Genomic DNA, 8,578 nt, shown 5'->3' on the forward strand with positions numbered 1-8,578 from the left:
AAACCCTACACGACAAGAACATTAAACCCCGAGGGTGGTTCATTTCAATTTTGAAGTCTTTCTTCACTCCTCCAGGGACACTTATGTCAATGTCTTAATAAGGGAGGTAAAGAGGTTTATACGCCTCAGAGCACGTGCACTCAAACCAGAAAATTGGTGTGAAAGGGAGGAGGCCAGCCCTGTCTTGGACCAATGGCAGCCACATAGTAAGGGGCTGCTTCTGGTGAGGACCAGATGACACAATTTGCAGAGGGCAGACTCGTGTTGTCACTGTTAGGGCTGGAAGGAAAACATCTTGGAAGAAATACTTGCTTTGTCCCCTTTCCCCCAAATCTTGAAACCACCTCTACATTTATTGGAAATAATTCTACCCAAATTCAATTAAATTCTATTTTTATAATGTTAAAATTACCTTACACTGCAAATTGAAAAGACATTTCTATAACCTGGAGTAATTTTGCTGTCATGAGAAATAGCTATATCAGGCCTTCTATTACAATTTCAAATATCCTGAATTATTTCTATATATAAATAAATAAATCATACAATATGATGTATCAACAATTCAGCCCCATTTGCATTTTGATAAACTTAAGAGTAAATGGAAAACTGAGAGCCATTAGTGTGTTTGAATTTTTAAATAATCTGTAAGTAATATTTAATGATATAGAATTTTTATTTCCCCATTTTTTTGCTTTATGTTACTTAGATTTTGAGGTTCCTAGTCATGACTTGCCAAAATAAAAGCATGAAAATAAAATGGAGAGAGTTAATCAAATTTTAAATGTATATTTTCTATAGAGGTATTTTTATTTTCCTCTGTTTTCTCTTTTATTATGAACTAGGCCTGAATAAGGGGCCCAGAAGTTTAGGAATAGCTCATTTAGGTTCAGACTTCTATGTGGATCTCTTCTTGAGATCATAATAATCCAAGGAGATCATAATCTCCTTGACATCATAATTATAGTACTCACTCATTAACATCAAGTGCTTAAAAATTAGTAACTCACATATTTTTGGGTTCACAGAAGATCTTCAATGGTCCAGTTCAAATTAAATTTTTAAATCAATTCTACATATATATGAAAGTCAACATTAATATATTAGCCTGCATTCTTTTAGTTGCAAGTGACAGAAGCAATGCAAACTGACATTAGCATGAAATATTAACTGACGTTAATATTTTTATCTTTTCATAACTGTGAAGTCCAGAGGTTAAATTGGCTTTGTGGATTGCAGGCTGTAGAAACTTTCCTCCACTTTTTTCTTCTTTTTTGATGTGCATATTCGTTCTAATCTTGGACTTTTCCCAGTGGTGGCAGAAAAGGCCATCAGCAACACTTGGCTCATGTCTTAAAACCTTAGCAATCTCAGGAGAAAGCCTCTTTGCCAACATTTCCAGCTATTTATTCTGATTGGGATAATTTGGGACATATGGCAATCAATCCCTGAATCAATCATCATGTCCAGAGAAATGGAATATTCTAATTAGTCACGTCTGGGATATGTGCTCTACTCTGAAGCCAGGACAGAGGCTCTGCTCTATCTGAACCCTAAAGACTGAGATAGAGGAGAAAAAAAATTCTGATCCATAATACAAAAGATTGCATCACTAAGTTTGATGGTCTTTGCTTATTATCATTGCTAGGGTCAGTTAACTAGTGTAAAGAAGGGAAGAGAGAAAGTGGTCTAGGATCCAGAAGATCAGAGTGCTTACTAGTTAAAAGGCTTTAGGCAAATAACTCTATAAATTATATGCATAATTTATATAATATAAATTATATTTATAAATTATAACATATTATGTACTATAATTATAATTAATAATTTTATGAGCTAATTATTTATGAATTAAGTTTTCTAATCTGTGAAATGGGCCTCATTTCTGATTTATTATTTCAATTGCTACCTACATGGTGATAAATCCCTAAATGTAATCTCTAGATTGGCTATATCTTCCATCTAGAATATTCTGGAATAGTCTCTTTGTAGGATATTTTCCAGATCTCTGGCTCTCCAGATCACTAATCTCCAGATTAGTCATTCCAACTTAAAAGCTTGAATACAGGTTCAAATGTTCATTCTTCTTTACCTTTACATTCAATAGACTGAAGTATTATCAATTTTATCTCATACTTATTTTAAAAGTGTACTCCCCCTCACCATCCCTAAGGCTTAAATGGCCCCCTCTGTTACTTCAGTTTTGACAGTCTTATTTTTTGCATGATCACGAACCCAACCGTATTACTCCTCTGTATAACAAGTTCATCTTTCTAGGACTCCTGGTCAACCACAAGATAACACCCAAGCAATGCCATATTATTCCATGCTGAAAAGAAATGAGCGACCAAGCCACCAAAAGACATGGAGGAAGCTTGAATATATATTTCTAAATGAAAGAAGTCTGAGAAGGCTGCATATTGTATGATTCCAACTATAGGACATACTGGAAAAGAAAAACTATGGAGGCAGTAATATCAGTGGTTTCCAAGGGTTAGTAGAGGGGAAGGGATGCAAAGGCAGAGCACAGAGGACTTTTCTGGTGATGAAACTATTCTGTAGGATTCTGTAATGATGGTTACTTGATGTTATGGACTGAAAGTCCATGTCCAAAATTTTAGGTTAAAGTGTTAATGCCCAATCTGACTGTGTTTGGAGATAGGGTTTATAAGGAAATAATTAAGGTTAAATGAGGCCATAAAGGTGGGACTTTAATGTGATAGGATTAGTGCCCCTAGAAGAAGAGACACCAGAGAACTCTGAGAGCTCTCTTTCTTTCTCTCTACCACATGAGGACACAGTGAGAAGTCATCCATCTGCAGCCTGGAAGAGAACTTTACTAGGAACTGACCATGCTAAAATCCTGATCTCAGACTTCCACCTTTCAGATTGGGAGATAATTTATTTCTTTTGTTTAAGCCACAGAGTCTATGCATGGCAACCCAAGCAGACTGAGACACAAAAGCAAATAATAATCTATTAATATTGATTCATTAATTATAACAAGTTTACCACATTAATGCAAGATGTTAGTAATAGGGGACACTGTACATGAAAGAGTGAGGCTTTGGTGAGGACTGTGAACTATTTGCTTACTTTTTCTGTAAACCTAAAATTGCTTGAAAAAGTCCACTAATAAAAGAAGTCAAGAAATAAAATTAGTGAATGAAAGAAAGAATGAATACCTTCTCTGCTTACCTTGCCTCCTAAATCTATTGTGAATCTAAACTGAGATCATGCCTGTGAAGTACTCCATGAAAGATAAAGTGCTATTTCACACAATCTCACTGTGCTGGTTAAGCAGCTGAATTGCCAAAATCAAATCAATATTGATAAGAATACTTAATACAAAAAACAACTCTTGGAAGGCGCTTAATAGCGTCTGATCAGAATACAAAAATGGTAAAAAGGAGAATGCAATGGCTGGAATAGAAATACACAAATTTCTTTCTTCATTCCTTCCTTCCTCTCTCTCTCCGTTCCTCTTTCCTTTCCTTTCCTTTCTTTCCCTTCCCTTCCCTTCCCTTCCCTTCCCTTCCCTTCCTTTCCTTTCCTTTCCTCCCTCCTGCCCCCCCTCTTTCTCTTGCTCTCTCTTTCTCTCTCTCCCTCCTTCCTTCATTCCCTCCCTCCCTTCCTTTTCTTTCCCTCTCTTTCTTTCTTTCTTTCTTTCTTTCTTTCTTTCTTTCTTTCTTTCTTTCTTTCCCTCTTTTTCTTTCAACTAAATTTAAATGAAGGTGTAATATATGACAGAAAATAATCTGTTTAGATAAACAATAAAAAATCTAGATCTGAGAACTATCTTAGAAGGATAATGTATTTGATGGTGATATTATAATTAAATAAAGGCAATTACAACTAGTAGACTAAACTTTAGATTATCTTATTATGTGAAAAACTATTAATTTTAGTGCAATACTAAGTTCTGACTACATAGTCTGCAAAGCTACGTGAGTTATCTGAAGTCCAGTCATTTTTAGGTACTCATATGAATCATCTGGTTAAAAGTGACAGAAAAGTGTATGAAGTCTTTTGATTGGGGTAGAAAATACATTGTGAACTTGCTGTTACGAGGGTCTGCATGGTAGCATCCCATCATCAGGTGGCTAATGCTGGTCCTCAGGACACAGATGCTAAGAACAGGTGGCTCACAGTGCCCGGGCATCCCCTCTTTTGCCATCTTTCAGCCCATGTCATTCCTCATGCGGCATTCTCTAAGGTCAGCTGATGAGTAGGTCATGGTGTGCTGGCACTAGCGAGGAAAAGACTGTGGAAACATTATGTTTATATTATATGATATTTCATACCATGTATGACATATCGTATCCCATGTATTATATATTAGAGTACCTAATGGCTCTGAGGGATATTGGGGAAGCAAAATTCTCCAAGTAAAAAACAGAGAGTTTCTTCTGCTTCTCCACTTATCTGGAAGAGGATTTTGCTTTTGGTTTGAAACTCAATGATTCTTGGGTAGTGATTAATGATTTGATCAGATGACCAGGGACTTGGGTGGGGGGCACACAATTGGAAGACTAGTGAAAAGAAAGTTTGAAGAGTCAGATATTTGTGTCCCAAATGAATATTCCTCATAAGGGTTCCCCGTAGAAGACATTTTCAATAGTCTGGTGCACAAAATGACCAGCTCTGTGGGTCCTAACCTCTCTTCCAGTTACCTCAGGGCTCCTAGCAGGGATCTATACTATCTTAAGTCTCTAGACTTAAGACTCTGGCTTCCTCCTTGTGAAGGCTAGTGAGGCTACTGTCATTAATGAATGCACAGTCTGTCAGTTGCAAATAATCAAAGTTGAGCCCTTCCTAGCTGAGCATCCTATTCTGGTAGAAGAAGATAGAAGACCGATTGTTTGGAGGAATTGTATTCACTGGAATAAATACTTATATTTTACATGCACTTGTTTTCCCTGCTTGCTGAACTTTAAAATCATGGGTTGTCTTCTACATTTTCTTGGTGAGTAACACGGCAAGTAAATCAATAAATAAAGAAAGACACACTGATGAATCACTTAACATATATTTTATGGAAAAAGAACACGGGATGAGTAGTGGAGAAAGAGATTTATAAAACTATAAAATATCTGCTATGGGGGCGCCTGGATGGCTAAGTGGGTTGAGCCTCTGACTTCAGCTCAGGTCATGATCTCAGGGTCCTGGGATTGAGTCCCGCATCAGGCTCTCTGCTTGGCAGGGAGCCTGCTTTCTCCTCCCTCTCTCTGCCTGCCTAATCTACCTACTTGTGATCTCTCTCTGTCAAATAAATAAATAAAATATTTAAAAAAAATATCTGCTATGTCCTCATGACTATTTGAAGAAAGTACGGTGTCACATTTTCTTCATTGATTTGGTATCTTTTTGTGTGAGTGTGTGTTTCTCATTTTCCTTTCTACATTATGTGGGGTGAATGTGAGCTAGTTTACTTGGTAATTACAGTTTCCAGGGCATCAAGATAAGATAGAATGACAGGAATAAAATGGAAGTGAGTGGAGATTTGGAAGAAAGGTCTTTTTTTCTATGTTCAGCTTTAATCTTTTAAAATTTTCTTTAAAGAACAATTTGTTCTCTCATAAAGCTGAACAAGATAAATTAAGCATTTCAATTCATGGAAGCAAAATGTGAATAGTTCATATATCTTTTTTAGATACATTCTATGGACAATTGTGTGACTAGACATTTTCTGTATACTCCTATGTTGGTTTTTGTTTTTTTTTAAATCAATTTCAAGTCGATGCTTGTTGGTAGACAATGAGTATTTGTGAAGTTGTATTTTCATTGAATTGGAATATGAATCCTAGCTCACAATGAAAGTGTGCCTTGAGGTCAGGTATAAAATTTATTCTTTTTTTGGTGTGTGTTTTGCTTGTTTTTCCATATCTTCCTTTGGAGGAATTTATTGCCCAAGGGCCTGACCAATGGTGTGTTTCAGATGGCCACAATCAAGGGAAATTGAAGAACAATGGTCCTCACAATCTCTAGCCATTTAAACCATAGTTTTTGTTGGTTTTGCTAAATGTCTGAAACCTTAGGTCTACCCAGACTGCCAAATAGTTCTGGGTCTGTATTTGAGGCATAGACAGCATAGTATTTATAGGGAGTATTTTGTGTTTTGTTCTCACCACTTGCTAATTTTGGAAAGTCTCTATTTGTATTTTGCCCTCAGACAGTTATTCTCGTTTTATAAGCATTAACTTAGTGATTAGAAAGTGCACTGCATATACTAAGTGTTTAACAAATTGATGGTAAATTGTATTTATTATCAGTTGTGAATGATAAGGGACACATGAATGGTAATGAATTTGAGGTTCTCAAATGTAATGACCAACATTGCTGATTTCTTTCACAAATGTTAAACCCTTGAAATTATTATTGTAATTAGTAGTGTTATTATTCTTTTAGTTAGGATGCTTTTTGCTTAAAATAAGAGAAAACCCCTATTCGGGCTAGGTTACAAATAGGGAAGGTATTATCCTTCACATCAAGAATTCCTGAGATTAGGTGGACACCAATCTCTGTGTGTCAGGACTCTACTGCTACTCCTCTTACTATTCTCTTGATCACGCTTTTTACCAGTGTTTATTCCTTCAACCTCAGGCTGGCTTTCCTTGGAGACTTCAGAGCTGCTGGGAGCACAGGCAAAAACAGGCTTCCTTTTCATTTACATTCAGAGAGAGGAAGAAAAAAACTTTCCTGATCACTGTGTGTAAATCCTTTTTGTTAGTCTAACCAGGCTAGAATCATATGTCTACCCTCCACCCACTACTGGTTACTTGGTAATTCCATACACATGAACTACCTTAGATTCATGAAGATCAGCCCCGGAATCTGGGAAAGGGATTTTATTTTCATCAGTGCGGGAAAAAGAAAAAAAAAAAAAAGAGACATAAAAGAACAAAAATGGGAGATAGAGGCAGAAAAAGACTCATGGAAATCTGCAGTTTTACTCTGGGGTAGGCTCACAGTAGGTGCTCAGTAAACAGTCACACTTTCTCCATTAAAAAAAAAAATATTTTATTTACTTGTCAGAGGGCACAAGCAGGAGGAGTGGCAAGCAGAGGGATAAGCAGACTCCCTGCTGAGCAAGGAGCCTGATGTGGGACTTGATCCCAGGACCCCAGGATCATGACCTGAGCTGAAGGCAGACACTTAACTGACTGAGCCACACAGGTATCCCTCACTTTCTCCATTGTTCACCATATCCTTATTACTCACCAGACAGTGCGTCTAATGGTCTTGTCTTTTCTGAAACTACTCTTGAAGAATCAGTATTTATTATCATTTTTATATCAAAAATTACATAATCTCTGATGGCAATTAGTTCATTTGTTCATTTATTCATTCATTCATATATTAGGCCTTTAGCAAATAATGAATACCTAATATGCACAAAGGAGGAGCTACAAACCTATTTCAAACTATACCACTTGAATACATGTGTAGTTTCCTAATAAGATTACACTTCTGTGACTGGATTTATTTTTTTCTTTATATAGAATGCATTCTATATCATTCATATTAATGTATTGTATCGTATTCAAACTAAAAACTATTTTAATTATTGTTAGTTTAAAATTTTCAGAATAAATGTAATGTAGGAAAATAAAGTAGTGTTAGTTTAAATAGATTAATATTTTAAATGAGGCTTTATTTGTGTGACAAACTCATTTTATGAAGTTTACTATCTATATATCTATCTACCTATTTATTTATTTATTATTTTTGCCAATGAAAGCACTGCATGAGTTCTATGGAAAGTCTGGCAAAATTCTTTAAAACCTCAACAGTAGTAATATGTGATTTTTGGCTCCAGTTTGGAATATAAACCTTCATATCATTCTGAAAAGGAAATTGATAAAGAAAGGAGAAGAGAAATATGTCATATTTTATTAAGGTACTTCTAATGGATGTCAATGAATTAGTGTTTCTGCTCTCCCTTTTACTGGGATTTCAGAAAGTCACATTGATTTGGCAGTATTTGATCTCATCATACATACATACATGTTTTTAAATATCAGCCTCTTTTGATGACTTCTTCATCTGACAGTCTGTAAAACACACTGTCTTTTTAGGTCTAAATTATATTTGTGAAATAGCTATTGTTATCCAATGTAGAGTGTGTACATTAAGAACATCTCTGACCAAGTAGTATTCATGAAATAATTTTGGTGACTCTGAAGGTAACTTAAGCCTGGAAAATGGAAAACTTGAAAAATACCAAATAATAATACCTCATACCAATTTACCAGTAAGTAGATGTTTTGTGTGTAAACATGAGCAGAGGTTAATGTGGGAGTTTGAGGCACACACACTATGAATCCTTTGTTGTGGTCTCACATCAACAGAGACCCTGGGTCAGGAAAGTAATGAAACACAATGAAAACAGTAGTGCTGCTCCCCAACCAGGACCTCTGTATTACCAAACTTCAAAGCTCGTTATAGATGTTAGAGTATTTGGTCATCCTGCGTCTATATGGTAGGGATCTAACTCCCAATCAGAAACTGAAGAAAAGGGATTAAGTGATTTGTACAGACCTCAGGGAGCCAAGCTAAATCCCTGTGATTTTGTAGT

This window comes from Lutra lutra, chromosome 4, assembly GCF_902655055.1.
Source record: "Lutra lutra chromosome 4, mLutLut1.2, whole genome shotgun sequence".
NCBI lineage: Eukaryota > Metazoa > Chordata > Mammalia > Carnivora > Mustelidae > Lutra > Lutra lutra.